The sequence below is a fragment of the Cibotium barometz genome, chromosome 44, assembly GCF_041138505.1.
Source record: "Cibotium barometz isolate CiBa-2024 chromosome 44, ASM4113850v1, whole genome shotgun sequence".
Lineage (NCBI taxonomy): Eukaryota > Viridiplantae > Streptophyta > Polypodiopsida > Cyatheales > Cibotiaceae > Cibotium > Cibotium barometz.
Genome location: NC_141089.1, coordinates 12,123,020 through 12,128,875, shown reverse-complemented (window position 1 = coordinate 12,128,875; position 5,856 = coordinate 12,123,020).

Genomic DNA, 5,856 nt, shown 5'->3' with positions numbered 1-5,856 from the left:
GTAGCAACAATAAGTCTGAGAAGGCTCTTGATAAAGGCAAGAAAAAGACCAGGTGCAATTATTGTAAGGCAAATGATCATGTCATTAAGAATTGCCCTAAGCTAAAGGCTAAAGAGGCAAAGAAGAAAGAGTCAAATGCAGCCACAATAGCAGATGCTTCTACAAATGCAGATTCTGCAAATGTTGTGCAGGATACAGAATGGGCGTTTAGCGTGTATTGCCAGTATGACCCATCTGTACATGATGCATGTTTGGTAGTTTCTGTTGACTCTCATGTATGGTATTTTGACAGTGGTGCTACAAAGCACATTACCTCGCATCGTGATATGTTCACTTCTCTTGAGGTTGTCCCTAATGGGAATACTGTCACATGTGCCAATAATGCTTCTTACCCAGTGAAAGGCATTGGTAAAATTATGCTTATTGCTGCAAATGGCAGCGCTTTCACACTTTCAGATGCTTTGTATGTGCCAGGGATAAAGAAGAATCTATTGTCTGTCTCTGCGCTTGCTAGACTTGGACTTGTAGTCAAATTTGTGGATGACAGATGTACTATTCATGATTTGACTTCTGGTGATACGATTATTGTATCTAGCACCTTGTTTCGTGGGCTATATAGGCTCCATTATTATGACAAGTGTGTGGAAGATTCAGCAAATGCAGTTTCTGATGAAAAGGCAGTTTCAGATGTAAAACTATGGCATGCTCGTTTTGGTCATCTGAACTTTGCTAGTTTGCTGCGTTTGCAAAAATTTGATATGGTTGGTTCATTGCCCCCTCTTGAGGCACCATTGAAACATGTTTTGAAGGCTGTATTTTGGGCAAAATGCAGCGTTCTGCGTTTCCAAAGGATGGTTCTGTGCGGGCCACTCGCAAATTGCAGCTTGTACATAGTGATGTATGTGGGCCTATGCAAACTCCGTCATTTGGTAAACACTTGTACTTTGTGACTTTCATTGATGATTACTCAAGGCATGCATGGGTATATCCACTGAAGGCAAAGTCCGAAGTGTTTTTGTGTTTCAAACAGTTTATGCTTATGGTTGAAAATGTATCCAATTGTACTATGGACACCCTCCGTTCTGATCGAGGGGGGAGTACTTGTCTAAAGAGTTTGATGCATTTCTGGCTAGTCGTGGGATAAAACACCAATGTACAGTGCCGTATACCCCTCAGCAAAATGGTGTTGCTGAGAGGAAGAACAGGTCACTTATGGAGATGGCACGATGTATGGTTAAGAGCCAAGCTTTGCCACATGCGTTTTGGCTTGAGGCTGTCATGTGTGCTGCATATGTACTCAACAGGTGTCCGACTAAGGCCTTGCAGTCTATTACTCCATACGAAGCTTGGCATGGCATGAAGCCTTCTATTGGTCACTTGCGTGTCTTTGGTTGCTTAGCCTATGCTTTAGTGCCTGTGCAACAACGCAGAAAATTGGATGATAAGGCTGTCAAATGCATTTTTGTTGGTTACAGTGCTGAAAGCAAGGGTTATAGATTGTATCATCCGCAGTCAAAGCGTATCTTGATTAGTCGAGATGTTGTTTTTGTGGAAGATGCTGTGCAGCCCTTGTTATCATGTACCAAAGAGACAGGTGTGAGCTCACGGGATGTATTTGATACGTTGTTGCCTCTCTTTACAGGTGGGAATTCAAATGTAAGTCCTAATGAGGCAAATATTCAGTCTATGCAGATTTCAAACGACATCATAGATCAGCCTATTTCTGATGCAGATTTACAGGATGTAATTCATGAGGATAGGGCTAAAAATGAGCAGGCTAGAGGTATGCCTAAATGGCTGGTGCAAACCTTGCGTGATAGTAAGATTGATGCACCTATGACTAGTCGTACTCGTTCAGGTTTTTAGCATGCCTCTTATACATCAAATTGTTATGCTTTGGCTGTGTCTAGTATGTGTGAAGAGGAAGAACCTCTTTCATTTGATGAGGCACAAAATTCAAAAAATTGGTTGGCTACAATGCAAAGTGAATATGATGCTATAATGAAGAATGGTACATGGTCTTTGTGTGATTTGCCTATTGGTAAAAAGGCCATTGGATGTAAGTGGGTTTTTAAGTTGAAACGAAAGCCAGATGGCAGTGTTGATCGCTATAAGGCTAGACTTGTTTTGCAAAGGGTTATGCTCAAGAAAAGGGCATTGATTTTGATGAGACCTTTGCTCCCACTTGTCGTATAACTACCATTCGTAGCATTTGTGCATTGGCAGCTTATAATGGTTGGAATGTACATCAGTTGGACATAAAGACTGCGTTCTTGAATGGAGATTTGCATGAGGAGGTGTATGTATCGCAGCCTAGTGGTTTTGTTCAAAGAGGGCAGGAAAACAAAGTGTGCAGGTTGAAAAAGGCTTTATATGGTTTAAAGCAAGCTCCACGAGCTTGGTATGAAAAGATACATGCATATTTGACTGCACATGGTTTTCAGAATAGTCCAACAGAAAGCACTTTGTATGTTAAACATGTGGATGATGTACATCTAATCATTGCTCTCTATGTCGATGACATGCTGCTCATAGGACCAAATGAGAGTCATATTGCTGATTTTAAGGCTAATTTGAATGCCTCTTTTGAGATGTCAGATTTGGGACATTTGCATCATTATTTGGGAATACAGTTTAAGCAGTGTGATGGAGGTATTGCTTTGTGTCAAACAAAGTATATTGAGACATTGTTGCGGAGATTTGGCCTTGAAGACTGCAAGCCTATTGCTACTCCAATGGAAACAGGTTTGAAGTTGAGTCTTCATCATGCTGGAGATTACTTTGATGTCACACTCTGTTGGTTGCCTCATCTATGTATGCATTACGAGGCCGGACATTCAATTTGCAGTCTCACAGGTGAGCAGGTTTATGCATAGCCCAGGGTCTCAGCATTGGTGGAAGGCAGTTAAACGCATCTTTCGCTACTTGAGTGGCACCATACATCTTGGGTTGTTTTATCCCAAGGGGGGATCGTTGCCACCAGATTTGCATGCTTTTTCGGACTCAGATTGGGCTGGTTGCTATGACACAAGAGTGTCCACAAGTGGTTTTTGTTTCATGCTCGGTAGCTCATGCATATCTTGGTTGAGCAAGAAGTAACCTATTGTGGCCACTTCGAGTTGTGAAGCTGAGTACAGGGCAGCTTTCACACCTACGGTTGAGTGTGTGTGGCTCAAACGGCTTATGGTTGACTTGGGTGTTGTACAGGAGTCTGCCACCTCTATCTTCACTGACAGTCAGAGCGCATTGGTAGTTGCGAGAAACCCAGTTTTTCATGCTCGCACAAAGCACATTAAGGTGCATTATCACTATGTCAGGGAGAGACTCTCAGCAGGAGAGATCAGCTTGGCCTATGTGCTAACACAGGACAACCTCGCCGATCTTTTCACAAAGGCGCTTCCTCGTGAGAAGTTCGAAGCTTTCCGCAAAGCTTTGGGCTTGCTCCCCTTTGTGGATCGATCTACTTCGGGCATGGCACTCCCCTATACATGAGTGCTAGCTCTCGTTCTTCACACCATCACTCCTAGGGGGGATTTATTGCCATATATAGAGGTAGTGATGTGTGTGAACACACTTAGGACCGCCGGGGCACTTTTTTCCTCTTTAGGAGGCTTTTTCCCCCGGCTTGTATATACGTCCATCATTCTAGGGCTAACTTATCTTTGTACATTGACACAATCTAATACACTTTGTGTTGTGTGCATTCTTGCTTCTTCTTCTCCAAGCTTTGTGTGCTTTCCTGCAACCCTAATTCCAACAGCCAAATCTCTCTCTCTCTCTCTCTCTCTCTCTCTCTCTCTCTCGTAAAAGAATTGTACATCTCATTTTAAAACAAAAACATTTATTCTACTCTCTCTCTCTCTCTCTCTCTCTCTCTCTCTCTCTCTCAAAATGTTAATAACACTATATTTAAATATATTTATTAAAACAAAATAAAAACATTTATTCTACTCTCTCTCTCTCTCTCAATGTTTATAAAACTATATTTAAAGAAAATAAAATAAAATAATATATTTTAAAAAATAATTATACTCTCTCTCTCTCTCTCTCTCTCTCTCTCTCTCTCTCTCTCTCTCTCTCTCTCTCTCTCGATTGGCTAGTGCTAGGGCCCTTATAAAGGCCACGATCCCCACTGTTGGTCGTATATGCCCTCATGTTGCATTCTACTGACGTTAATCTCTCTCTCTCTCTCGATTGGCTAGTGCTAGGGCCCTTATAAAGGCCATGATCCACCTGAGTTCAAGTCCCACCGTTGGTCGTATATGCCCTCGTGTTGCATTCTACTGACGTTAATACCTCTCTCTCGTAGTAGTAGTGTGTGTGTGTAATAAAAGAGGACCCTCGCACTACCTTTCTAGCACCCACAAGTGGGGCAGATTGGCGAGTGCGAGGGCCCTTACAAAGGACATTCACCTGAGTTCGAGTCCCACCGTTGGTCGTATATGCCCTCGTGTTGCATTCTATCGACGTTTATACCTCTCTCTCCCGTAGTATGTGTGTGTGTAATAAAAGAGGACCCTCGCACTACCTTTCTGCCACCCACAAGTGGGGCAGATTGGCTAGTGCTAGGGCCCTTATAAAGGCCATGATCCACCTGAGTTCAAGTCCCACCGTTGGTAGTATATGCCCTCGTGTTGCATTCTATTGACGTTAATACCTCTCTCTCCCGTAGTAGTGTGTGTGTGTGATAAAAGAGGACCCTCGCACCACCTTTCTGCCACCCACAAGTGGGGCAGATTGGCTAGTGCGAGGGCCCTTATAAAGGCCATGATTCACTTGAGTTCAAGTCCCACCGTTAGTCGTATATGCCCTCGTGTTGCATTCTACCGACGCTAATACCTCTCTCTCCCGTAGTGTGTGTGTGTGTGTGTGTGTGTAATAAAAGAGGACCCTCGCACTACCTTTCTACCACCCACAAGTGGGGCAGATTGGCTAGTGCGAGGGCCCTTATAAAGGCCATGATCCACCTAAGTTCAAGTCCCACCGTTGGTCATATATGCCCTCGTGTTGCATTCTACTGATGTTAATACCTCTCTCTCCCGTAGTGTGTGTGTGTAATAAAAGAGGACCCTTAAACTACCTTTCTGCCACCCACAAGTGGGGCAGATTGGCTAGTGTGAGGGCCCTTATAAAGGCCATGATCCACCTGAGTTCAAGTCCCACCGTTGGTAGTATATGCCCTCGTGTTGCATTCTATTGACGTTAATACCTCTCTCTCCCGTAGTAGTGTGTGTGTGTGATAAAAGAGGACCCTCGCACCACCTTTCTGCCACCCACAAGTGGGGCAGATTGGCTAGTGCGAGGGCCCTTATAAAGGCCATGATCCACCTAAGTTCAAGTCCCACCGTTGGTCATATATGCCCTCGTGTTGCATTCTACTGATGTTAATACCTCTCTCTCCCGTAGTGTGTGTGTGTAATAAAAGAGGACCCTCAAACTACCTTTCTGCCACCCACAAGTGGGGCAGATTGGCTAGTGCGAGGGCCCTTATAAAGGCCATGATCCACCTGAGTTCAAGTCCCACCATTGGTCGTATATGCCCTCGTGTTGCATTCTACCGACATTAATACCTCTCTCTCTCTCTCTCTCTCTCTCTTTCTCTCTCTCGGGCTGACGTCATTGTGTTGTTGGACGCCAATGATGACGACCACCACACGTCAGTACACCTCTCTCTTCTTGAGCTCTTCATACTGTTGCTCAAACCACCTTACTATTGGAGGATTGGTGCGTGTTGCTAGACGACACGACTCAACCACCTTGTGATGTGACGTTGCCTTGCTGCTTGACCACCTTGAAGGTTGTTGGACGATTGGTGTGTGCTGCTAGACACTGCTCAACCACCTTGTGGTGTGATGT